The sequence below is a fragment of the Schistocerca cancellata genome, chromosome 5, assembly GCF_023864275.1.
Source record: "Schistocerca cancellata isolate TAMUIC-IGC-003103 chromosome 5, iqSchCanc2.1, whole genome shotgun sequence".
NCBI lineage: Eukaryota > Metazoa > Arthropoda > Insecta > Orthoptera > Acrididae > Schistocerca > Schistocerca cancellata.
The window spans coordinates 619,967,638-619,980,048 of NC_064630.1; the positions used below are offsets into that span (position 1 = coordinate 619,967,638).

General features: G+C 45.4%; 1 protein-coding gene and 1 pseudogene across 1 annotated transcript in view; one reads left to right on the forward strand and one right to left on the reverse strand.

Annotated features, from left to right (window-relative positions):
- LOC126187631 (protein cycle) overlaps positions 1-12,411 on the reverse strand; it is a 948,550-nt gene that overhangs the window by 325,863 nt on the left and 610,276 nt on the right. The window lies entirely within an intron of this gene.
- LOC126189220 (5S ribosomal RNA) lies at positions 2,344-2,461 on the forward strand (annotated as a pseudogene).

The following is a 12,411-nucleotide window of genomic DNA, read 5'->3' on the forward strand; positions in this document are numbered from 1 at the left end:
AAGATGCAAATAAGTTTCGCATTAAATACACGCTGCAGCACTGTGAGCGATAGTTACCTTTTTAGCCGGCCGGTGTAGCCGTGCGGTTCAAGGCGCTTCAGTCTGGAACTGCGTGACCGCTACGGTCGCAGGTTCGAACCCTGCCTCGGGCATGGCTGTGTGTGATGTCCTTAGGTTAGTTAGGTTTAACTAGTTCTAAGTTCTAGGGGACTGATGACCACAGATGTTAAGTCCCATAGTGCTCAGAGCCAGTTACCTTTTAGATTGAATGTGCTGAGTTGATGTAACGCAAGAATGCCTTTAAGACGACAAAGACGCCATTACGCTGGATGTTCCTTCCACGATATTCCTGAAAGACTTGACAGGAATTTAACTACTGTACATGATTGCTGGCAACGCTGGTCACGAGAAGGTACGGTCGCAAGATGACCGGGCTCAGGACGGTCACGTGGCGCTACCGAGAGGAAAGACCATAGTGTTCAGCGTACGGCTCTAGCGTATCGTACTGCACCTGTAGCAGCAATTTGAGCAGCAGTAGTCACCACTGTTACTTCAAGGGCAGCTCCGGTCAGACGCCCTGTAGCGTGCATTCCACTGACCCAAACCACCGGCATTTTCGACTTCAGAGGTGTCAAGCGAGTAATCAATGGAACGCAGGGTGGACGCATGTTGTATTTCCTGACGAAAGCTGGTTCTCCCTCGGTGCCAGTGATAGCCGTATGTTGGTTAGAAGGAGACTGGTTGAGGGCCTGCAAACACCTCGTCTGCGTGCTAGACACTCTGGATCTACATCTGGAGTTATGGTCTGAGTGCGATGTCGTCTGACAGCAGGGGCACTGTCGTCGTTGTCCCATGCACCCTGACTGCAGATTTGTATGTCGATGTGGTTATTCGACCTGTTGCGTTGCCATTCATGAACAGCATTTCAGGGTAGGCTTTCCAACAGGATAACGCTCGCCCTTGTACCACTGTTGAAATCCAACATGCCGACATGTCCCTTAGCCTTCTCGGTTGCCAGATCTGTCTCCAGTCGAACACACATGGGACATCAATGGATGATAACTCCAGTGTCATCCACAAACAGCATTACCCGTCCCTGTATTGACCGATTAAGTGCAACAGGTATGGAACTCCATCCCACAAACTGACATCCGGCACCTGTACAACACAACTGGCTGGTTGGTTGGTTGGTTGGCTTGGTGGAGGGGACCAAACAGCGAGGACATCAGTCCCATCGAATTAGGGAAGGGTGGGGAAGGAAATCGGCGGTGCCCTTTCAAAGGAACCATCCCGGCATTTACCTGAAGCGATCTGGGGAAATCACGGAAAACCTAAATGAGTATAGCCAGACGCCTCCCCAATGTGAGTCCAGTGTGATAACCACTGGCACCACGTTCGGTTACGACACAATGCGTGCATGTTTACGTGCTTACTCTCGACATTCTGGCGATTACCACCATTTCACCTTTGCGCTTATATTAACCTGTGATGTTGCAATGTTAATGACTTAAAGATGTTACCTAGACAAATATATTCCCGAAATTTCATTATTCTACATAAATTACTTTTTGGTGCCGCGAATTTTCCCGTTAGTATATGATCGGAATATCAATAAATAAGAATGTGGTCCTCGATTTATGTAATGTGATCTGCGATAGTTGTCCACTGACGTCGGCAGCGACGGCACGAAAGAAACGTTACTGTATTCATCTGATATCAAGCAGTAGATCAACAAACGGCAAGTTTGTTCTCCTGCATAACAAACTGATATCCATATAAGTATTTTGAATAGCACAGGATGTCTGTCAACTTATTTGAATTGTTTTAGAGTGTGATCAGACACAGAATTTCTAGAAAAAAATTAAAAAAACACCATGAGAGAATGCGTCATTGGAAAAGAAAAACTCACAGCAACTACAATATATGTTTTAGTATTCTGTATATCATGTCAGAGTGAATGGTGGTATAGAAACAATAATTAAAAATAGTTTTCACCTATGCAAATTTATATTCGTACAATTTATATTCAAAAATTCAAAAGTGAAAGTAAAGAGTATTTACTGTTTACCACACTGCGTCCTGTATACTGTGATACACTACTTTCATTGTAGTGTAATTGTTGTAGAGAAGGTGCTAAGGAAGTGCCACCTACTTCTGAGTAGATTACGAAGAAGACGTTGGTGTTATGAAAGACAGCAAAAGTTAATATCCCACAAAAACATGACATAAGTAAAAAAATCTTTAACTCTGGGCTGTCAAGAGGTCGGTGTTATGCAGAAATTGCATCTGACATATAGTGTAACAAATGGAGGATTTTCTATCGTCCACGTGATGTTAATGTGCGCCAACGGCCTTGCGGCAGTGGTAACACCGGTTCTCGTCAGATCACCGAAGTTAAGCGCTGTCGAGCTGGGCTAGCACTTGGATGGGTGACCACCCGGTCTGCCGAGCGCTGTTGGCAAGCGGGGTCCACTCAGCCCTTGTGAGGCAAACTGAGGAGCTACTTGACTGAGAAGTAGCGGCTCCGGTCTCAGAAACTGACATACGGCCGGGAGAGCGTTGTGCTGACCACATGCCCCTCCATATCCGCATCCAGTGACGCCTGTGGGCTGAGGACGACCTTTGGGCCTTCATGGCCTGTGCGGGAGGAAGTGATGTTAATGTGAAAGTGGCCGATATTACGCATGACTAAGGGAGTGGCATGGTAGGCGATCTGGCGTGTGGTGTGGAACGAGGCTGCACCTGGCTTGCACCTTCAGGTGGAACATTCACAGTCTGATGGTGCAGCACCCACCGGACAAGACACGTAAATGAGTCGTATGGCATCTCACGTCACTGCCACACGAATGGGGTGGGCTCCAGCAATGTCTGTGCTACTTCCAGCTTACAAAAATTTCTGCTTTGGTTGAGTAACTGTGTCTACATCCAACAGAATGACTTATGATCATAGTAGTGTTGAATACTGCAATAGGAACGTTCAAGATTGCAAATGAAATATTAAGTACAGTAATTGAAATTCATTTAGTTAATTTGTGGAAGAGAAAGAAGATATAAAACTAAACAGAAGTATGTGACGTAATACTGTATAAAACATCCCTGCAAATATTTTTATTGTTTGTTTTTTGATGTAATATAATATCACATTCTTCTGGTATGTTACTAAATACATATGAGAATCTCATCCTTTAAGAACGCGGGATATGACAACCAGTCCCACACTGTTAGAGACAGCGAGATTGTGGAAGAGAAAGAAGATATAAAACTAAACAGAAGTATGTAACGTAATATTTTATAAAACATCTCTGCAAATAATTTTATTGTTTTTCTTATGTAATGTAATATCACATCCTTCTGGTATGTTGCTAAATAAATATGTAGTTCTGCCAACACAATGTTCCACTGTTGCTGTAATAAAAAACCAAATTAAGATGGCAGCATGGGCAAATTTCGAAAGCGAAGAAAAGTTTCTTTAAAAATTAAAAATTCACTGCTAACTAGAGAATCTCATCCTTTAAGAACACAGGATATGATAACCAGTCCCATATTGTTAGAAACAACAAGATTCGACACCCTGAACAAGTTTTTGCATTCCAGCGTTTAGAACGTAACGCGCTGAATCGCACTGTGCAGATTGATGAATGTCACTTCTCTTCGGCATTATCTCCCAACCTATAACTCCATCGTCCATTAAAATACAAACACACTGTTCTGTTACTGCTACTGCCAATAGGATATGAAAAGTAATCGGTATTCGAAAACATACTTCTTATCCGAAAATTAGTTAATGCAAACATATTTCAAAGTTCAGTTGAATAAAAATGTAAAAGTTACAACCAGTAACACAGTAGCCACGCGGTCAGAAGTCTGAGCAGGTCAGTCCGTTTCATGAACGTTATTGTCCACAAATCATTACCTTGCATATGCTGCTTTATGACAAAGAGCATTGAGATGCTGATACACTACTGGCCATTAAAATTCCTACACCACGAAGATGACGTGCTACAGACGCGAAATTTAACCGAAAGGGAGAAGATGCTGTGATATGCAAATGATTAGCTTTTCAGAGCATTCACACAAGGTTGGCGCCAGTGGCGACACCTACAACGTGCTGACATGAGGAAAGTTTCCAACCGATTTCTCATACACAAACAGCAGTTGACCGGCGTTGCCTGGTGAAACGTTGTTGTGATGCCTCGTGTAAGGAGGGGAAATGCGTACCATCACTTTTCCGACTTTGATAAAGGTCGGATTGTAGCCTATCGCGACTGCGGTTTATCGTATTGCGACATTTTTGCTCGCGTTGGTCGAGATCCAATGACTGTTAGCAGAATATGGAATCGGTGGGTTAAGGAGGGTAATAGGGAACGCCGTGCTGGATCCCAACGGCCTCGTATCAGTAGCAGTAGAGATGACAGGCATCTTATCCGCATGGTTGTAACGGATCGTGCAGCCACGTCTCGATCTCTGAGTCAACAGATGGGGACGTTTGCAAGATAACAACCATCTGCACGAACAGTCCGACGACGTTTGCAGCAGCATGGACTATCAGCTCGGAGACCATGGCTGCGGTTACCCTTGCGCTGTATCACAGACAGGAGCGCCTGCAATGGTGTACTCAACCACGAACCTGGGTGCACAATGGCACAACTACATTTTTTCGGATGAATCCATGTTCTGTTTGCAGCATCATTGTGGTCGCATCCGTGTTTGGCGACATCGCGGTGAACGCACATTGGAAGCGTGTATTCGTCATCGCCATACTGGCGTATCACCCGGCATGATGGTATGGGGTGTCATTGGTTACACGTCTCGGTCACCTCTTGTTCGCATTGACGGCACTTTGAACAGTGGACGTTACATTTCAGATGTGTTACGACCCGTGGCTCTACCCTGCATTCGATCCCTGCGAAACCCTACATTTCAGCAGGATAATGCACGACCGCATGTTGCAGGTCCTGTACCGGCCCTTCTGGATACAGAAAATGTTCGACTGCTGCCCTGGCCAGCACATTCTACACATCTCTCACCAATTGAAAACGTCTGGTCAATTGTGGCCTATCAACTGGCTCGTCACAATACGCTAGTCACTACTCTTGATGAACTGTGGTATCGTGTTGAAGCTGCATTTGCAGCTGTACCTGTACACGCCATCCAAGCTCTGTTTGACTCAATGCCCAGGCGTATCAAGACCGTTATTACTGCCAGAGGTGGTTGTTCTGGGTACTGACTTCTTAGGATCTATGCACCCAAATTGCGTGAAAATGTAATCACATGTCAGTTCTAGTATAATATATTTGTCCAATGAGTACCCGTTTATCATCTGCATTTCTTCTTGGTGTAACAAATTTAATGGCCAGTAGTGTACAATCATCGTATTCGACGTGTTCGTCTTCTGTACGCAGTACAGAATACTGTGAAATGAGTTCACGTCCTAATGAATTTAGCGTTTTCTTAACCACTTAACGACCGTAGACTCCTTCAAGAGACCCCCCCCCCTCCCCATAACAATCTCCTCACTATTTCACTATTGGCCTTACAGATCACGGCAGGTAACGTTCCCCAGGAATTTGGCAAATCCAAACCGTTCTATCGGTTTGCCATAGAGTATAGCGTTACTCGGCACTCCTAATCACGCGTTTCCAGTAATCCACGGTCCAGCAGTATCGCTCTTTCGACCATTTCAAGCGTCGCTTAGCAAAGTGTGGCTTTTGAGCAGCTGCTCGACTACTGTACCCCATTTCTTTTAACTCCTTACGCAGAGTTACTGTGCTAGATGGACTGCTGGTAGCGCACTGGACTCACGACTTATTTCTTCCGTTGATTTCATGAGATTTATTACAACCCTCCTCCGAAATGCTCATCAGTACATGAGGCCTGCCTGACCTTGGGTTGGCTACGGTTGTTCCTTCGCGTTTCCAGTTCACAATCACATCACCTACAGTCGATTTGGGTAACTTTAGAAGAGTTGAAATGTCTATGACGGATTTGTTACTCGCGTGACGTCCGCTGGCTAGTCCGCGTTCGAAATCAGTGAGCTCTCTCGACTGACCCACTCTGCTGTTACTGCTTCTCTACTGACAACACAGTACTCCCTGCCTCCTTTTATAATGGCGGGTACGCCTCTCGTGGTATCTGGTGGTCGATTCGGAATTACATAGGGGTGTACGGTTACTTTTGATCAGGTAGTGAGCTTAACGCTCTTGTCACCTCGCGTTACGTGCCTAATTCGCAGTGGAAATCGAAATGAGCGTTTGGCGTCATTGGCCGGGAGACACCTTGCGGGGCAGGCCCAGCCGCCTTGGTGCAGGTCTTATTACATTCTACGCCACATTGGGCGACCTGCGCGCCGTATGGGGATGAAATGGTGATGAAGACAACACCCAGTCCCTGAGCGGAGAAAATCTCCGATCCGGCCGGGAATCGAACCCGGGTCCGTAGGACGGCAATCCGTCACACTGACCACTCAGCTATCGGGGCGGACAATTCGCAGTAATGCAGTGCGTTCTCGCGACGTGCCAGTGGTGATAATCGTGTGACACAATAGGCATCCCTGGAAAAGGAAAACAGTTTCTCTAAATGCGAATATTTCAGAGTATTACTTGAATAATAATAAGAAAACCACCAGCTGTATTTGAATCCAACGCCGTTTACTTTTTTAAAACATTCTACCAGTTTCGACTCCAAATGGAGTCATCTTCAGACCCCAAGCGTAAACTGCCATCCACATGCAAAGAAAAGAATCGTATGCAGCGGGCCAAAATTATCTAGATTCAGTACCTTCCGTGAAAATAACAAGCCCAGCTTGGTCAGACTGCATACGATTCTGTTCACTGCACATGGAAAAGGTTGTGGATGGCAGCTTACACTTGGGATCTGAAGATAACATCATTTGGTGTCGAAATTCGTAGCACGTTTTCAAAAGAAATAACGTTGGATTCAAATACAGCAGATGGTTTTGTTATCACTTTTCAAGTACTTCGCCTCCGGTTGCAGCCGCGCGGTCTAAGGCACCTTGCCAGGGTCCGCGCGGCTCCCCCCGCCAGAAGTTCGAGTCCTTCCTTGGGCATGGGTGTGTGTGTTGTCCTCAGTGTAAGTTAGTTTAAGTTAAATTAAGTAGTGCGTAAGCTTAGGGACCGATGACCTGAGCAGTTTGGTCCCGTAAGACCTTACGACAAATTTCCATTTTTTTTTTTCATGTGCAGTCCCACTTGCCTTGATGGATTACCAGAGATCGTAGGTTAAGCTTGACCGTGTCCGTTGTGAATGCCAAAGGAAAATACAAACTACAGCAATCATTTACATTTGCTGCTATTCCCACTACGTGTTTCGGAGGATTACATACCTTTCTCAGGTCAATTTATCTCGGTTAATAAGGCGAGGACGATTTGTGTGCTCGACTTTTGTTGGCATCCAGTGGCATTATCTGTCTGATGTAACAAGTTCCAATAGTATTTGTGTCACATTCACTCTCCATAAGCTGAAATAACGTTGCTTGGATGGTGTGATCTGCTTCACTTTTTGACAAACAGAAACTGCCATACTTTAGTTTTTTTTAGGGAAAAGTTATGAGATTGACAAAGGAACTGCTTCAGCTTTTTCTTTGAGGGGGAGTTGGAATATAATTTTCCCCTGTCAACAGTGGGAAGAATTGTGTGATATGGGCAAAAGATCACACGGCAGGTGATAGCGCACGTGCAGGACACCGATACACCACTGAGTAGCGAAATGCAGGAAGATCTGCAGCGGATAGGCATTTGGTGCAGGGAGTGGCAACTGACCCTTAACATAGACAAATGTAATGTATTGCGAATACATAGAAAGAAGGATTCTTTATTGTATGATTATATGATAGCGGAACAAACACTGGTAGCTGTTACTTCTGTAAAATATCTGGGAGTGTGCGTGCGGAACGATTTGAAGTGGAATGATCATATAAAATTAATTGTTGGTAAGGCGGGTACCAGGTTGAGATTCATTGGGAGAGTCCTTAGAAAATGTAGTCCATCAACAAAGAAGGTGGCTTACAAAACACTCGTTCGACCTATACTTGAGTATTGCTCATCAGTGTGGGATCCGTACCAGATCGGGTTGACGGAGGAGATAGAGAAGATTCAAAGAAGAGCGGCGCGTTTCGTCACAGGGTTATTTGGTAACCGTGATAGCATTACGGAGATCTTTAACAAACTCAAGTGGCAGACTCTGCAAGAGAGGCGCTCTGCATCGCGGTGTAGCTTGCTCGCTAGGTTTCGAGAGGGTGCGTTTCTGGATGAGGTATCGAATATATTGCTTCCCCCTACTTATACCTCCCGAGGAGATCACGAATGTAAAATTAGAGATATTCGAGCGCGCACGGAGGCTTTCAGACAGTCGTTCTTCCCGCGAACCATACGCGACTGGAACAGAAAAGGGAGGTAATGACAGTGGCACGTAAAGTGACCTCCGCCACACACCGTTGGGTGGCTTGCGGAGTATAAATGTAGATGTAGATGTAGTAGAGGTCGACCGCGATCAAGCAAATGGCGCTGTCGCAGTGCCTGCGCAAAGCGGAGACCAGCCGCTCAGTCTTTTCGCGGAGCTATGAAGAGAAGGTGCATTTTGGAGTCATGTTCACAGGCGGAAGTGAGAGCTGTTATCCGCTATGAAAGGGCACGTGGAGTATTAGGCATAGAAATTCATAACCTCCTTGTTGAGGTGTATGGGTTAGGTGTGATGTCGAGGCAAATGGTGCGGAGATGATGCTAGCAATTCAGTGATGAACGTCAGCAAGTGACATATCGAAACCTGGACGGACGCGCACGGCCACTACAGCTGCAATTGTCAGGGAGGTGGATAACATGATTAAAGCGAACCGGCGTATCACCATCGATGGAGTAGCGGCAGAAGTTGGAATCGGACACGAGCGAGCTCACAAGATCATCCACGACATTCTTCGATACAGGAAGGTGTCAGCACGATGGGTGTCCCGCCAACTGACCCCAACACACATGGAACAACGCATGGCGCTCAGCCTGGAACAGTTCGTGCGTTAGCATGAATCTGGCAATGACATTCTGTTTCAGATTGTGAGGGGGTATGAAACGTGGTCCACCATTACACGCTAGAATCGAAGGCCGCATCCACGGAGTGGAAACATCCGTCATCACCTGTCCGAAAGAAGTTCAAAAGCGCTCCGTCTGCAGGTAAAGTGCTACTCACCGTTTTCTGGGACGCCAAAGGAGTTTTTCTGCTGGACTTTCTGGAGGATGCGACCATCAATGCTGCGTGGTACTGTGCCACTCTGTCGAAATTGAAAGAGGTGATTCGGAAAAATCGGCCTGGCCTTCTCACATCTGGCGTTCTGCTGTTGGGTGACAATGCGAGACCACACACGGCGACGGCAACGCTAAACCAAATTGCAACTCTTGGTTGGGAGCGCCTACAGCATCCGCCTTACAGTCCAGATCTCGCATCAAGTGACTTCCATCTGTCTCCTTTGAAGAAGACTCTCGGTGGAAGGCGCTTTGGCAGCAATGCTGACGTCAAACAAGCCGTTCAACCCTTCTTCCGTATGCAAAGCCCTGATTTTTTTTCCTGGAAGGCTCTTTGAAGCTTATAAAGCGGTATGACAAATGTTTCAATGTACCTGGAAATGATGTAGAAAAATAAATATATGTCTTATATTTAATGTCTCATTCTCTGTTTTTTCCTTTCACACACAACTCTGACCACAGTCGATAGGGGAAACTTATTTTCCAACACCCCCACGTGCAACTCTACTAGATGAGTTGCGATTACGGTGAGATGACAGGTACTCCGTCTCTAATGCGAGTTGCTGGGACGCACGCGCGATGAGAAGCCTACGAAGTGGTGTTCGGCAGTCACGTAATTTGCCAGTTCGCAAACACGCCACCAGGCCGTAAGAGCCAGAGTGGAGGTACCATCAGAAGGTCAGTTCCGTCAGGTATTTTAGGAAGCGGCAGAAAGTGTGACGTGCGCGATGTTTGCCCGCGCAGTATGAGAGGAGCTAGCAGAATGTGCGAAGTGGGTAGCGACGATCAAGGCGTAGGTCGTGGTGTCGCGGATCAAAGCTTTTGTGCCTGTGTGCGGCATATTTCCGCCGCACTGCACGAAACAAACCTCAGAAAAAGGCGGTATATTTTCATCGCACTCCACGAAACAAGACTCAGGGTAAGGAACACGAGTATCATGGTACTTTATGATTTATATTAAGCTTCGAGCAGAAAACTTGTTTAATGTAGATCCTATTCTTCCATTGTTCATGTTGTAGTCCTCAGTCCGAAAACTTTTGTTGAAGCCCTCCGCTCTAATCTATTCTCTGCAAGCCACTTCATTTCTCCATAACTGCTGCAAACTATCACCACTTGTACTTACTTACGAGGGGCGTTTGAAAAGTCCGAGAGATGGCACCACCGGCGCGTATCGAGGTCATTTTTAGTTAGTAGCTTCTTTGTAAAGAACGCACACCAAGTTTCAGCCATATTGGTCTATTTCTTTGTGTTTGGCATTCTTGTGAATCAAGGAAGTTGAGTGATTGTCAGAAAATGGACGAAAAAGAATTTCGTGTGGTGATTAAATATTACTTTATGAAAGGCAAAACGCCTCAGGAGACTAAAGAGAATCTTGACAAACATTAAGGTGACTCTGCACCTCAGATTAGAACAGTTTATAAGTGGTTTCAAAATTTTCGGAGTGGCCATATCGGCACAAGTGATGCTGAACGTTCTGGACGCCCTTTGGAGGTTACGACTCCAGAAATCGTTGATAAAATGCATGACATGGTGATGGATGACAGAAGAGTTAAGGTGCGTGAGATTGCTAGTGCTGTGGGCATCTCGAATGAACGGGTACATAATATTTTGCAAAAACATTTAGACATGAGAAAGCTATCCGCAAGATGGGTTCCACGATTGCTCACACTTGACCAAAAACAGAATCGTATGAAGTGTTGCAAGGATGGTTTGCAGCTGTTCAGGAAGAATGCGCAGGACTTTAAGCGTCGTTTCGTCACTGTGGATGAAACATGGATACATTACTATACTCCTGAGACCAAAGAACAATCTAAACAATGGGTTACCAAGGAAGAATCTGCACCAAAAAAGGCGAAGACCACTTCTTCGGCCGGAAAGGTTATGGCAACTGTCTTTGGGGATTCGCAAGGGATAATCCTAATCGAATACCTGGAAAAGGGTAAAGCTATTACAGGTACATATTATTCATCGTTACTGCACCGTTTGAAAACCGAGCTGCAAGAAAAAATCCGGCGATTGGGCCGCAAAAAAGTTCTTTTCCATCACGACAATGCACCAGCACACACCTCAGCAGTTGTGGTCACAAAATTAATGGAAATAGGATTCGAACTCGTTTCAAATCCCCCCTATTCTCCAGACTTGGCTCCCTCGCACTGCTATTTGTTCCCCAATTCGAAGAAATGGCTGTCGGGACAAAGATTTTATTCTAACGAGGAGGTGATTGCAGCAAACTAATCGTTATTTTTCAGACTTGGACAGTTCCTATTATTCGGAAGAGATCAACAAATTAGAACAGCGTTGGACGAATTGTATAAGTCTAAAAGAAGACTATGTCGGAAAATAAAAAAAAAATAAAAACGTTTGCCCCAAACACGTAAGTAGTTTTTATTTTTGCACAGACTTTTCAAACGCCCCTCGTACAGTATATTTTTGTCACGGCTAGGTTTTGCACAACGCCGATGTATCACACAGGAGGTGAACAAAAATAAGCAAACACCAAGAAAAAAAACATATTACCACGCTTAATACGATGTAGGAAATCCGATGGCATTCAAAACAGTTTCCAGTCGTCTCGGCATGACTAAATACAGTTCGTCTGTGGTTTTCAAGGGAATCTTATACCTTACTTCCTGCAGAATAGTGGCAACTTCGCCGTAACGGTGATGAAGGCAGATGGAGATCATGGAGGCAGATGGAGTTCACGCAGCCTTACTTCCAAAGTAGACAACAAAGGCTGAATAAATTCAGATCTGGTGACTGTGATGGATACGACAATTAGTCCTTGTGTTCACGGAACTAGTCCTGAACGATGCGAGTGGTGTCAATGGGAGCACTTCGTCTTAGAACACAGCATCACCACTGAGGAACAAAAACATTGTACCGTGGGATGAACCTGATCTGCCAAAATAATCGCATAATCCTAGGCAGTAATGCCATCTTGGAATGACTATGGGTCCCACGGAATACAACGGTAAGGCTTCCCATATCATCGCCGAACCCCCATCATGTTTCACTCTTGGGACGTAAACTCGTCCAGACGTTGTAAACTGTGAAACAAGAACAAACGACTTACTGCTAACTAGAGAATCTAGTCCTTTAAGTGATGGCTTTGGCAACACGCTTTAATGTTACGGGCATTTGCATAACTGATGAACAGTTTTGG